The following is a 16,001-nucleotide window of genomic DNA, read 5'->3' on the forward strand; positions in this document are numbered from 1 at the left end:
GATAGATACGTGCAACATATGAGACTTACAGTCAATGTATTATGGCATGGTTGCATCTGTGTGTCCTAAGACTTCATTTTCACACTGACTTGTGTTGGTCTCCCTCTGAAACTTTATTTAAACTTTATTTTTTCCATAAAACTACTTTTGAGCACCAGTTATATGCTATGTTCTAGCACACAAGAGAAAGAACAAAAATTTAAAAAGATCATTGACCGCAGAAACTCAAAGTCTAGTTACACAGAATCAAAATTACAACGCAGCCCTTTTCCTAGCTTTTTTTTTTTCCATTTGATATATTAGGAAAGTAATATATAACATTGCAAAGCCCTGTAAAAATGTTAACATGTAAAAAATGTTTAAAATGGCATATGACATATAAATGTATCTAAGTAGAAAATGTTATCCTCTAGACCAGTACATTAAAACAATTTTATTGTAAGATTATCTTATAATTTATTTTCAAAATTATTTTTTGAATACCTGCTAAGAGTCAGGCACTGTCATAGACACTGTGAATATAATAGTGCATATGGTAGACAGGATCCGTGCCCTCATGGATCCTACATTCTAGTGATAATAAATATATTCTTTTTGGAAATATCTATAGTATGTAAGAGAGTGAGAAATTATGTTCAAGAGAAACTACAACATGGAAGGAAGATGGGGCAAAGGGGTGTTAGGTAATGTCTTTCAGTTTAAAACTGAATGTGGCTGGGCACAGTGGCTCACGCCTATAATCCCAACACTTTGGGAGGCCAAGGTGGGTGGATCACCTGAGGTCAGGAGTTTGAGACCAGCCTGGGCAACATGGTGAAACCCCATCTCCACTAAAAACACAAGAAGAATTAGCCACGTGTGGTGGTGCACGCCTGTAGTCCCAGCTACTGGAGAGGCTGAGGCAGGAAAATCGCTTGAACCCAGGAGGTGGAGGTTGCAGTGAGCTGAGATCATGCCACCATACTCCAGCCTGAGCAAGAGAGCAAGACTCTGTCTCAATCAGTCGATCAATAAAACTGAGTGGCCAGGAAGGACTTCCTTGAAAATGTGACTTATATACAGACCTGAAGTAAATGATTCTGTGAATCATATGGACATCTGGGGAAAGAGTGTTCACAATATTCAAGCCAAGTACAGATAAATTTTGACTTGTTTTCCATTTAACACATGTCACGATTGTTTCATTTTATTTTAAATTTTATAAGAAAAAGCATAATCTGTCAACACATGAATTTAATTATGACATGTTTGGCTTGGGGATTAAATATATATTAAAATGTAAATTAAAATACACATTAAGCACTATTTTAAAAAGCAAAAATTGTTTGCAGCATCTGATATTTGGTATTTTTGCATTCTGCACTTATAAAAAAACAGGTTTCAGATTCTTATTTGCAAGTGCATTTCTGTAAGCAACAGCTTGTGAGGGGAAAGTCTTAATCCCCAAAAAATAAAAATTCAAATTGGAAATAATCATCAGTATGGCTTCTTTTTAAACTGGGTTTTGAAGCATTGGTTTTATCTTGAAGGTCAACATAAGACATTTGATCATGTGACTAACCACTCTCACGAAGTTCATACTAAGGTAAATTTAGAGACAGCATCATTTCTATGTCCCTGTTAATTTATTGGATTACAAAACCAGGTTTCCTTGTATTTCACAGAGTTCATCAAGCTTATTATAGATTTAAATTAATCAATATATGACCTATAATTTAAAAGCACACACATGAGCCTAAGCTGTATAAAGGTCATTTACCACCACAAAGTGGGTAGCAGGGCTCAGTTGAATTAAAAAACCATTGGCATTACTGACTGCAGGTCATGGTTTCCTGATCTTCAGTAACTGCCTCTCATGGTCATCAATCTGCATTTGGAAACTCTCCAGTGAGTCTATTTTAAAGAGAAGAAAGGGTTTAATTATTTTACTGTATGACACATTCAATAATTATCTTACCACTGTCTAGACACCATTACCATATTTAACACTGAACCACCTTTTGGAAAACTCAAGTTGGGAAATGCTGCAATTCAGCAACTTGATGGCAAAGCAAGAGCTACTGTGGAAGTTACTGCTGGACTCCATGGGGGCAGAGAGGAGGGACCCATATCCAGTGAAGCCTTCCAAGAGTCTGTCTAAAAGGTAAGTAAGAAACAGGCCAGTTAAGAGGAAGGCACATCTGCACAGAAAGCACAGAGCCATAAAGGGGCTCAGGGGGTTTAAGGAACAGTCTGTGGTTCAGCATGGCAAGTCCAGATGTGAATCAGGGGAAGATAAGGGAAGAAGATGGCAGATCCCCAAGAATCTCGTATGCCAAGCAAAAATGTTTGGACTTTATCCAGAAGTGGTGGGGAGCCACCAAAAGATTTCATTATGGCTATAAAGTACTTCAACTGATGGGTTAGAAAAATCACTGGGGCCACGAGGGTGAGGACTAGATACCAATAATATCTTGTTTTTATTCTAACAACTATGCAATATGATTTACAAGACTTAGGGAGATCTAGACAGCCTTTGCTAAAATAAGGCTTTCCTTCTTTTTTTCTACACTCCTGCATATTCCAGTTAGAAGAAAGCATTCTCTTTATGCATTCTTGCTTAAAAATCACTAAAATCACCAAAACAGGCAATAAGTATTATCAGTTTTTAATATCTTTATGTGTTATGTCATTTTTCTCCTAAAGGGAAGCCAGTGTTATAGACGGGAAAAGGGACAGTTTGCAGAAGCATACTAATGAGTAGCCCATCCTGAAAGAATGGTCAGTTTTGCGTCCTAAGGAGAAAACAGCAGGCCCACAATTCCTGAAAGATATCAGGAACTGTGAAAGGTCCAAAACTTTACCTTACTTTCAAGATAACAAGTTAACCTGCTATAATTTCAAGGATGCAGGCAGGAGACAAAAGACTCCTGGGCCAGAGACAAAGGACATTTTACCCACTGCAATAGCCATAGCCACAGTATTATCACTTTCTTGTTTCTTTCCTTGACTCCCAGTTCCTACAGGACAACACAACAAGGGCCAGGTAATACCTGCTGATGCAGTGGGTTGAGTTGCAAGAGAGGAACCCTGAGTTTAGGAAACCTCCATCTTTTATAGTAGGCAGCAAACCAAGTGCCCAGTGTTTGCTCTAGAGGGGGACATCATCTCTGAACCTAAGGCACTTTACTACAAAGAGATGTCTGAAAAGATGGTCCAGAACAAAACTGTCTTCCTAAAGACATGCAGAAAGGTTGGAGATCCATAAATTATCTCACAACAGGAGCTAACTGCGTGTCCTTAATCGAGTTATTTGTCTTTATTGAGCTTGTTTCCTTACCGATAAATTAAGGAGATCATTAATCAACTCATAGGATAGTCTGAAATAAAATATTATTTCAAACTCAAAACCAGCAAAGTGGTGAGCTTTTTACTTTTTGTATTACGTTAGAGCATTTTCTGATAATACTGCTAAAAATGTAAGTTTCTTCTCACCAAATATTGCACTAATAAGCCACAACCAATAAAAACATAGGTGATTCCAACCCAGAAAACTTAATGTTAACCTCTGAAATTAAAAAGATATAGAAAGTTAATTAATTGTGTCTCTAACCTAGCAATTGTACTTAGGGATTCCTTTTCTGTCTTTTAAAATCCTTGTTCCTAAAATGTTCTTTGAGCCTGCTCATTGGTTTTCTCACTGGTTGTCTCATTAGGGAATTATTTAAAGATTTTATAGATGCTAACATATAAATTTGTATGAAGAGTTTGATTATAAGTTTCCTATGAGTATTAAGTGAGATGATATGTAAACTATCTGGAGGTATCTAGAGAATAGTGAGCATTCAATAAATATTAGTTCTTTCCTACTATAATTTTAACATCCTACAACTTAGATGCCATAAATCATACCAACATTAACATTTTGTAATTAAAATCATAAAGCCCGATTTTTCTAAAAGTTTTAAAATAATGGCCATTTTCACCAATTTCCATATATTTTCAGAATCAAGGTAATTGATTGCAATGACTCATGAAAAATAATACTTTAAGGCCACCACTAGCTAAGACACATTTATAACTGGAGCATTAGTTTTAATTATCTCTGTCTTCACATTTCCTTGTCAGGAGGCTGGTATCTCTCTTTCCCAAGTCAGTCCATCTCCTTAGTTTCAGGGATGGGGACAGGAAGGTGTAACCTTGGAAGTGGAAGGACACAATTTATAGGATAATCCCACTCAGGACAAAAGAGGAAGGTAAACATGTCTGCTCCCTCCCCCTGGTTGTTTGCTGGGGGAAGAGGAGTGTGCTCGTTTGTTTTCACACTGCTCATAAAGACATAACTGAGACTGGGTAACTTATAAAGAAAAAGAGGCTGAATGGACTCACAGTTCCACATGGCTGGGGAAGTCTCACAATCATGGCGGCAGGCAAGAGAGAATGACAGTCAAGTGAAAGTGGAAACCCCTTGTGAAAACATCAGATCCCATGAGACTTACTCACTACCAGGAGAACAGTATGGGGGAAACCTGCCCCCATGATTCAGTTATCACTCACCATGTCCCTCCCACAACATGTGGGGATTATGGGAGCTACAATTCAAGACGAGATTTAGGAGGGGACACAGCCAAATCATATCAAGGAGTTACAGAGTTAAGAGTGGGAGGCAGTTGGATGCCCGTGTTGGTATCTGCAGTGCGGGGCTTGAAGCCTAGGCATCAAGAGGGGGCCAGTTGGATGGGTTGGAAGGGACATGGAGACCAGAGGGGCCCCTTTCCAGTTCCTTCTTTGTGGGGAACATTGGGGTCAGAGAGGGTCCTAAGCTCATTTCAGAAGCCCCAACAGACTTAAATGGGCATGGCTAGAAAAATTGAAGATTGAATGTACTAATCATTCCTTGCTTCCCATTTGTCTCAGGATTAAGGTAAAAGCTAAAGAGCCTATTCTTGAGCCTAGCATGGTCGGTGTAGGGTAGCCTCACAGCAGAGACTTTGGGGTGGTAGACATGAGCCAGGGGCAGACGACAGATGTGGCAGTGACTCAGAGGAGTCTTCAAAACCCATGAAGGCTAAGGGGAGGCCAAGTCATTAGGACAGATCCTCCAGGGTCCAGAGACACTGAAAAAGCATAGACTATGAAGGAGTTTATCCGCCATAGATGTCAACAACAGATATCAATAAGCTCCCTAGGATCAGAACTGGCTGAGGCAAGCCGCAGTGGAGCTCCATTCACATTGGTCACAACACACTCCCTCCCAACTCCAGAAAGCCTGTGGCCCCTCCCATGCTTTGGCTGCCATCTTGGAAAGGAGGGCGAAAAAGTAAAGCAATCTGAAACTATAGCAGTTGTCCAAAGAATCGAGTTAAGGCCCCCAAAATGGATAAAATTATCTTGCTTTGATTCAGATTAAACTAAGATTTTTTTTTCTTCTTTACTAAAGATGTAGACACTTGATGAGAAACCAGTCTAGAGAAATCTAGGAACTACTTTGTCTTTGGACATCCATATTAGAGGATGGGTAAATGTGTAATCTCATTAAGTACTTTTTGAGCTTTTCAACAGTTTTAATCATTATTGGGAAAGAAATCAGAGAAATCTGTAAAGCAACAAAGAATTATTGAGGTTTCTGTTTGTTTGGGGATTTTAAGCTCCAGTACTGTGGTATTTTTTGATAAATCATCAGCCCTAATAGCTTTGTGGTACAGTTATCAAATTAAATAAAAAGGGATGTAAGTAGTCATGCAAATTGCTCATTAAAGCTGATCGCCTTTTTAAAAAAAATGCCACCAAAGCTTTGAAGGGTGGAGAATAACCCAGTTGAAAATCTACAAGCAATACTGTCCACACCCCGAATAGACTGGTAAAAAAGCCTTCATCCCATCAGTCACCGACATCAACCTCATCCGAATCAGATACCTAAAAATCACGCCCGACTTACGTGTCATGCAAAGCATTGCTCTTGGAAAAATGGAAAGGTATGTCGTGATTTAGAACCCGGTCATTTGAAAACTTGATTATAAGGCAAAATATGCAGAAGCTTTAGGAAAGGTATAAAAATGTCATGCAAATAGAGTACTGGGTTGAGGAAGAGCTGAGATAAAAAAAAATTTTTCTTATAAAGTGTGCCACTATATTTTCATGAACTGAGAGGCAGAGAGATTGTGACAGTGAAGGCACCGGGCCTGAAGCTACACAGCTGGTCTAGAATCCAGCTCTCTCTCTTCCTGACCTTCAGAAACTCACTCAACCTCTTAGTGAATGTCCGGAATTTCTATTTGTAAATAGGGACAATATTAGTACTGACTTTACTGGTTGCTGTAAGAACCAAGTGTTAAGATGTATCAAATGCTCAGAAGACTGCCTAGCATGTACTTATGTAAGTTTCAGCTGTCATTATCCTTCTTTTATTAATAATATTTTTAGGCCAGGCGCAGTAGTAATTCCAGCACTTTGGGAGGCCGAGGTGGGTAGACTGCTTGAGCTCAGGAGTTCGAGACCAGCCTGGTCATCATGGCAAAATCCTGTCTCTACAAAAAATACATAAAATTAGCTGGGTGTTATGGCACGTGTCTGTGGTCCCAGCTACTTGGGAGGCTGAGGAGGGACGATTGCTTGAGCCCAAGAGACAGAGGTTGCAGTGAGATGAGATCACACCACTGCACTCCAGCCTGGGTAACAGAGTGAGATCCTATCTCAAAAAATAAAATAAAATAAAGAAAAATAAAGAAGAAAAAGAAGAAGGTGTAGTTGCAACAGTGAAATGTTGTATCTGAAACATGGGTCACTATTAATTTTTTAAAATATATAAATAAAAAATAGTATTTTACAATGACACCACAGCTAGTATGTGTGAGTCACAGGTGCCTGCCCTCACAGAGTTCTCAATCTAATAACTGGCATAAATTAAACAGAACATCCTTCAACGTTTTCCAGCTACCAGATAGATAGGTTGTAATGTGAATATGAATTGTGTTTTAAATCTAAATTGCAACACGTGTTGAGAAAATTGAAAAATACTAAGTTGCCTTCATACTGTCTTCTGAGAAGCTCCAAGGTGTGAGCAGTGATTTCTCTAAGGGAAGAGGTGAAAGGAATTAGAGAAAGAGGAGAGAAAGAAAAGATGGGAACACTTAGTATGTCTTTTCAAAGATCAATGTCTTTTCAAAGATTGGCAATAAGCAAATAAGACGCTGCGCAGAGAAGCTTGCAAATGGCAAGCTCTGTAGCTGTCTAAAGTGCTTGGAAAATTGAGAATCTCAAGCAGGTTAAGAATTATCCTTCTTTAGAACATGTGGAAAAAGTGGAAAAAATCATTTTCCTTTTGCTCTTGTTATCAACACAATTAGCAAACCATTTAGAACTTTACCAAACTATTTAGAGCTTAAGAGAAACAAGAACAAGTTCAAACTGGACCATCTTTATATTACAACAAACCCTTGAGGTCACATTTATTTATACTTGACGCAACAGCTATGGTTCCTGAAATACATCTTCTGAGAGCTAGAATGTAATATTCTTCCAGAATGATCAAGTAACAGTGGTCTTCTCCTGATTCACTTAAGGAAAAAGATGTAACAAATTTGTGCATAGAATTCTCTCATTTAAGTTCTTCTTCCGTACATTTTCTTTAGTGTTTGGTGATTTTGACTGTTCATCTGATAACAAGTGGCAATGCAATTAAATCATTCAATAAGTGAGTGACAGTTAATGAAAAACCTGAAAACTGACCGGGCTCAGCTTGTTCATTTTTGTGGACACATGGCCCTATGATTTTACAGAGCACATGTTATATTGTTCTATTTCTGTGTCCCATTTGTCCACTTGGTATAACTGCACATGCTGGTATTTCATAGGGTCGCACATCTCATAACTTTCAGCAGCTCAGACATATGAATGAGTCTGAAGCCACGACAGTATATGCTCTTGGTGCTTTAATACAATCTGAGAACCTATGTTTCCATGCCCAAGGGCTCTCCTGCCAATTTTGCAGCCTATTTGAGAAACTGCAGGATGATAAGCAACCATTAGCATCAGCTGTGCTATTTGTGATCCAAAGAGACTCATCCACCGGGAACAGGACCGAGAACATTGTATCCCAGAACATTGCATCCTTGGTCTCGAAATGAACAGCAGCTTGATTTGATTGCAAAGCACAGTGGGAGAATTTGGAAAAGCATATTGTAGCTTGAATTCCATGGGGTCTGTCCACCTTCCTAAAACCCTTTTTAATTATTAGGAAGGCGTTACCAGAGTTGGAGTGATCGTGCAGTATATGGCACGTCAAACAAGAAAGCTTAGCTTCCACATCTACATGGTGACCTTGGGGAAATTATTAAACCATGCTCAGTGAAATGCAAGGGGAAGCTGATAATGATGCCTGTCCCACACATACTGTACAGGGATTTGGAGGAGGAGAAGGAAATAATTTCTGTACTAAAAATCTCCAGCCTCAACAGCTTGGGACAACAAAACAAGATTATACTTGCTAATTTCCAGAAATTTGCCTGCCTCAAAGAGGCCCCCCAGTTTCTAGGGCGTTTCCCAGGAATCTTCCTCTAAAACTGCATGCTATTGATAACACAAAAGCAGAACCAAGACCAAGCTCAGGCTTTGCCAAGACTTTATGATATTCAAAATAACTTAAGAGTGAGAACCAGCTACCTCAAAGAGCCTGTAAACCCAAACTGACTTTGGGTGTTGTTTGGCTCTCACTTTTTGATTCCAACCATTCCTCACTTTCTGCCTTCTTCTTAACTAAGACTTACTGAGGGCTGTTAAGTTGTCGATGTATAACCTACTTCTCAACTTTTCAACACCTTGGTGTGGTGACTCTGCCTGCAGTCCCAGCACTTTGGGAGGCTGAGGCAGGAGGATTGCTTAAAGCCAGGAGTTTGAGACCAGCCTAGGCAATATAATGAGACCCTGCCTGTACAAAAAAATAAAAAATAAAAAAATTAACCGCGATTAGTGGTGTGCTCCTGTGGTCCCAGCTACTTAGGAGGCTAAGGTGGGAGGATCACCTGAGCCTGAAAGGTCGAGGTTGCAGTGAGACATGATGGTGCCACTGCACTCCAGCCAGGATGACAGGGTGACACTGCCACAAAAAAAAAAGTATGCACCAGGAAGACAAAATAGAATGCCTTATTTATTTTATTCATGAATGCATGTTGAAGTATATCTACATATATACACAGAATTGTAGGCCTGTATCTATTTCTAAGCCATATCCTATACATGATGTGGTTTCAACATTCCAGAAACCTAGGAGAGGTCCACAATCCTGCTTAGTCTTGTCATCAGTTTCTGATCTTGAGCAGTCTTTCAAAGACCATAGCCACAAGGTCAACTAGAGCATCTAAAGCCAAAGTTATCTGAGTCTCAAGTCTATGGCTAATTTACTTCAAGCCTGATCTTCAGAGAAAGATATGAGAATAAGGAAAGATTTCTAATGTGTTATTCCATTGCATTTTTTCAGTTTGCACCTTTTTTTCTTGTTTCTCATCTGTCTTACTCACTTTGGTATATAAGCTGTGTGAAAACAGAAAATATAACTATTTTAGGCCAGGCATGGTGGCTCACACCTGTAATGCCAGCAGTTTGGGTGGCCAAGGCAGGTCGATCACTTGAGGTCAGGAGTTCAATACCAGCCTGGGCAACATGGCAAAACCTCATCTCTACTAAAACTACAAAAATTACCTGGGCATCATGGTACACACCTGTAATCCCAGCTACTCAGGGGCTGAGGCAGGAGAATTGCTTGAACTCGGGAGACGGAGGTTGCAGTGAGTCGAGATCATGCCACTGCACTCCAGCCTACATGACAAAGTGAGACTCTGTCTTAATTTAAAATAAAAAAAGAAAAAATATAACTATTTTGCTCATTAATCTGTACCCAGAAATTAGGTCTAGCCCATAGTAGGCAGTCAGACAATTATTACTAAAATGACTGACTGGTCTGGGGGAGAAGTAAATAGAAAAAAAAATTAGTCCACTGTGTCCCCAGTGTTTGGCTGTGTCCCCAGCCAAATCTCATCTTGAATTGTAGTTCCCATAATCCCCACATGTTGTGGGAGGGACCTGGTAGGAGGTAATTTAACCATGGGGTGGTTACCCTAATGATGTTCTTGTGATAGTGAGTTCTCACGAGATCTGATCTTTTGCTCAGCGCGTCTGCTTGCTGGCACCATGTGAAGAAGAGCGTGTTTGCTTCCCCTTCTGCTATGATTGTAAGTTTCCTGAGGTCTCCTCAGCTGTGCTGAACTGTGAGTCAATTAATCCTCTTTCCTTTATAAATTACCAAGTCTCAAGTATGTCTTTATTAGCAGCGTGAGAACAGACTAACACATCCACCTATGGAATAAGAGGGAGATGAGTAAACTAGCTGGAAAGTTAGTGAGCACAAATGCAGAATCCATTCTGTGACATGTCTACTTGAGTAGCAAGATAATGCTGGGAGGGTGGAGGAAGAAGAACTTGGGCCTGCGGAATGTTCCCACTGATGGCTGGGCACAGTGGCTCACAGCTGCAATCCCCGCACTATGGGAGGCTGAGGCAGAAGTATGGACTGAGGCCAGGAGTTTGAGACCATCCTGGGCAGCACACAGTGAGAGCCTTGTCTCTACAAAAAAAAAAAAAAAAAAAAGTTAAAAATTAGTCAGACGTGGTGGCATGCACCTGTAGTCCCAGCTACTTAGGAGACTGAGGCAGGAGGATCCCTCGAGCCCAGGAGGTTGAGGCTATAGTGAACTAGAGTCACACACCACTACACTCCAACCTGGGGTGAGGCTCTGTCTCAAAAATGCTTTTTCTTTTTTAAATTTTTAAAAAGAGAGAAAATTTGGGCATTTTCTAGGTAAATAGTAAGGAGATAAGCTTAGTGACTTTCCTGCTCTCACAAAGCCAGTTAGCAGGCAATGTAGAGAAGAATGGGGACCACCTAAGTCCTGGTTAAGTGCCTTTTTCTCAGAAGCAGGGGCTGCTGAGGGAGAGATGTGAAGATCAAGGCAGCTCTGAGCTCCTGACAGCCGCCCCTCCAGCCTTCTCCTGCCTCGTATAGAGAGATGCTATGGGCTCTTGGTCCAGAGACTCAAATTCAAGGAAAAGAGGAAGGAACATTTTCAGTGTTGATCCCTGAGATGAACAAAGATCAGAGATAAGGGAAGAGGGTCATGGGGGCTGGGTAAGAAGTAATGTGGAGAGGGTGTGATGCTGACGAGTTGCAAGGGGCAGTGGTGGGGGAAGGTTCTGGGCTTCAGGAAAGAGCAACTGTGCCGCATTGTCAGTGTGGCAGCTGGAGAGTGTGGGAGGACTGTAGGGAGACCACGGAGGGGGAGTTGTAGCAACCACAGAAGCACTGGGAAGCTGTTGCCTGCTATCCAGCAAGGCCATGAGGCCCTGGGCCCTCCAGTCAGTCTCTGATCATGAGTTTGTGGCTTGTTAGGCCCTGGCGGCAATGCCTCATGATCCTGCTGATGTTTCTCCCTTCTCTCCAGCCAACAGCCAGCACCTCTCAGGGGCTTCTCACTCCACTCCATCAGAAGCATTACCTCAAGCACCCGTTTACATGATCTCCTTTTTAATTCCCAAAGTTCAAAATCTCCACCTCCGTGTCTTCTGCTACTCTAGCAGTTGCTGCTTACCCTAAAGTCAGCAAATTGCAATGATAAGAACAGAATTTCTCTAATGCTAAAAAAAAAAAAAAAAAAAAAAACTTAAATAAAGTCTATAAAATATAAGGGTGAAAGAAGGTGGCATTTCCAGGGACTTATATAATAGGTGTCCTATGACAGAATGATCCTCTAATCTATCCTGGAAGCTACAAATTCTACTTGCAAAGTGATTTGTAACCACCTTTGCACACCTGAAGATGACAGTCTGGAAATGCAGCTGAATTTTGTGGTTATCCAGAGGTCCCAAATAAGCTGTTTTTGTGCATGCGGCTGTATCATTTGGCATTTGCTCTATTTTGTAAACTGTGTCAGCATGATCACTTGTAGCATCTTGGAATTATCTGGCAATATTTTTCAGAGCAACCTCAGAATGCTTTTCACAAATGTATTCCCTTATTCTTTAGGACTTTCATTGAGAAGACTCTTAGAGGCTGGCATAAAATAAAAAAAATCCATTCTTTTCTTCAAAGTACTTCCTAGTTCCAGGAGATTCTCTTTGCACGTATACAGACTCTCCTTCCCTTCCGGTAGAAGCTGTCTCTGCGGTTTCCTCTCTGCACCCACTATTCTGAGCTCATTTCCTCCCGGGACTGTCCTTTCCTGGGACTGCCCTTTCCTGGCTCCTTGGATCTGTCACTCCCTGGCCACACTTCTATTCTTTCCCTTTGCTTGAACAGTATCAGATGGGGAAGATTTGTTTCTTTTATGTTGTTGTTTATTTGTTGATCCAAGGTCTCACTCTGTCACCCAGGCTGGAGTGCAGTGGCACTATCATGGCTCACTACAGCCTCTACCTCCTGGGTTCAAGAGGCCCCCCCCACCTCAGCCTCCCAAGCAGCTAGGATCACAGGCATGCACTGCCACACCTGGCTAATTTTTGTATTTTTTTGTAGACACGGGGTTTCACTATGCTGCCTAGGCGGTCTCAAACCCCTTGGCTCAAGCGATTTACCCACCTCGGCCTCCCCAAGTGCTAGGATTACAGGTGTGAGCCACCACACCTGGCCCAGATGGGGAAGACTTCATCAAATATTCTCTCTTCTGTTTTTTCTCCTCGACTTCCTGAAAACTAAAACGTGAAAACTGTAAGTCCAAAGTGAAATTCCGGACTAATTTTTCAGAGCTCCCAGTCACTAGGAGACAGCTGCTTCAACGTTTTAAATGTATTACCTTATTTCAGAAAAGCAAACATTATAACTTGAAGCAGGAACACCACAGAGTTGCTTGGCATCATTTTTAAAATCTGACTGAAAACTACTTGATGAGCCAAATGTTGTGTTACGTGGACTTAGGTTCTTTCTTTTTTATGCTCAGTCCTCAATATTCAGTGAGAATCCATGAAAAGAAGATAAATGAGGACATGCCTTTGAGAAAATACAACATTTAAAGACAGGAAAATATAAAATATAAAGACTGAGGTGGGACCATATAGAAGGTCAGGAGGACAGACAGAGGATGTGGTTTCCAGATGCATAGAATTCCTTACTCAACATCACATGCAAATACTAACTCAAAGATCTAAATGATAGAGCTAACTGTATTAGTCCGTTTTCACACTGCTGGTAAAGACATACCCAAGACTGGGTAATTTATAAAAAAAAAAAGAGGTTTAATGGACTCATAGTTCCACGTGGCTAGGGAAGTCTCATAATCATAGTGGAAGGCAAAAGGCATGTCTTACATGGCAGCAGGCAAGAGAGAAAATGAGAGCCAAGCAAAAGGGGTTTAACCTTGTATAATCATCAGCTCTTATGAGACTTATTCACTACCATGAGAATAGTATGGGGGAAACCACTCCCATAATTCAGTTATCTCCCATCAGGTCCCTCCCACAACACATGGGAATTACGGGAGCTACAATTCAAGATGATATTTGGGTGGGGACACAGCCAAACTATATCACTAACACTATAAATCTCTTAGAAAAAAACATAAATCTTTCTGAGAATAAGCAATGCTTTCTAGATATGGCACCAAAACACATGCAATTAAAGAAAAATAGATAAGTTGGATGTCATCAGAATTAACAGTTTTGTAATTCAAAGGATACCACCAAGAACATGAAAGGCAACCCAGAGGATGAGAAAAATCTCTTGGACATCTTATTTTTGATAAGGGACAGGTATATGGATTATATAAAGAATTCCTACAACTCAACAGTAAAAACACAAATAACCCAACTTAAGAATGAATAAAAATCTGAATAGATGTTTCTTCAAAGAAGTTTTACAAATGGCCAATAAGCACATAAAAGATGCCCAACATCATGAGTCATTAGGGAAATGCAAATCAAAACCTAAACAAGATGTGACTCCACATCTATTAGGATGACTCAAATCAAAAAGCCAGATAATAATGAGTGTAGGCAAGGCTGTGGAGAAATCAGAACCCACAAACACTGCTCATGGAAGTGTAAAATAGTGCAGCCACTTTGGAAAACATTGCATAGAGTTATTCAAATGGTTAAACAGAGTTACCATACGAACTGACAGTTTCACTCCTAGGTACGTACCCAAGAAAGATAAAAACACATGTGCATACAACAACTTGTGAACAAATATACATGGCAGAATTATTCATAGTAGCAAATAAGCAGAAATAACACAAATATTCACCAACGAATAAATGGACAAATAAAATGTGGTATAACAATACAATGGAATACTATTTGACAATAAGGAGTGAAGTACTAACACATGCCACACCAAGGATAAACCTTGAAAACATTACGCTAAGTGAAAGAAGCCAGTCACAAGGATCACATATTAGCTCATTTGTGTGAAATATTCACAATAGGTAAATCCATAGAGACAGAGAGTAGGCTGATGGCTGCGTGGGACTGACAGTCTCGACAATAGTGGGGAGAGACTGCTAACAGGTATGGATGGTGAAAAACATACTAAATTGATTGTAGTCATATTTGCAAAATTCTGGATAGGCTAAAGAATATTGTATTTTATACTTTAAATGGGTCAATTTTAAGATAGGTGAATTATTATCTTAATAAAACTGTTATAGAAGAAAGAATAGTGGAATCATCAGGCAAGTTAGAGTTTGCTGCAAAGACTAGGAAGTTAAACATCAAAAACGGCCCATTGAACTTCATGCACAGATCTCAGTGGTGACCTCACTGAGAGCTATGTTGATTGATAAAGTGATGGGGATGTAGAAGCCAGTTTGGAGTAGAATAAGTAGTTAGTGGGAGGTTTCAAAAAAAAGGGTGGAGAAAGCAACAAATCAGGAAACGTTTTCATTCAAGAAATTTGGCTGTGAAAAAGAAAAAGAATATTAGCTGGATGAGATAAGAGGTCAATGAGAACAAAAGAAGAGGCCTAAGCATGTTTAATAAATGCAGCTGAGCATGGTGGCTCACACCTGGAATTCCAGCACTTGGGGAGGCCGAGACAAGTAGACTGCTTGAGCCCAGGGGTTCGAGACCAACCTAAGCAACATGGTGAGTAAAACAATTAAAAAAACATATAAATAATGAATGCTGCAGATTGAGGGAGCAAGTTGATCAGAGAAATGTAACAGCATTATTAAGCAATGTGAGGGACATGTTTTAAGACGCATGAATTTTAATGATATTGAATTTGCCATTTGTTCCAACCTTCTCCAGCATGGCTCAGCCGCCCATATATAGGTGAGAGTGTAGAGGGAGTAAAAGTCTTACAAGATAAATGGCATAAAAGAAAGTCATGGAATTTATTTACACGATTGTTATGAGTAGAGGGGAAGGGGAAAGAAAGAAAACAAAATTGCTAGACTGCGAAAATGAAGTTCTCAGTGGATTCTGAGATTAATGTTCTCTCACTCCATAGCATTTATCATTTATTTATTTACTTTTCTTTTCTTTTTTTTTTTTTAAGAAGACATGGTCTCGCCATTTTGCTCAGGCTGGTCTCAAACTCCTGAGCTCAGGCAATCTGTTGCCTTAGCCTCCCGAAGTGCTGGGATTCCAGGTATGAGCCAGACTGGGAGACAATAAAGTTCTCAGTGGATTCAAGTGGAGGAGATTGAAAAATAGTCATTGCAGGAGTAGTTGAACAAGTAGGCTAGAAGAAGAGGGGACTGAAATGCGAAGTAGAATGCTTAAAATTAATGACTGTAGAGGTGGAGCAGTTTCAGATGATAGAGAGCACATGTCACTGAATTGGGGTGGGTGACTGCACAAAAGGGGAATCCACTGGAAATTTAAATGATTAGGAGTAGGAAGTTGTAACGTTGGAAGGGCCATTCACATGTTGGATTCACTCAGGATAGCTGTGGTGTTTGGATGGAAAAGAATGACTGCAAATCAATGGGCAGAGTCTCAGGTGACTGACAGAGAGCAGGGGTTGGTGCATGACAGTG

This window comes from Rhinopithecus roxellana, chromosome 11, assembly GCF_007565055.1.
Source record: "Rhinopithecus roxellana isolate Shanxi Qingling chromosome 11, ASM756505v1, whole genome shotgun sequence".
NCBI classification, from domain to species: domain Eukaryota; kingdom Metazoa; phylum Chordata; class Mammalia; order Primates; family Cercopithecidae; genus Rhinopithecus; species Rhinopithecus roxellana.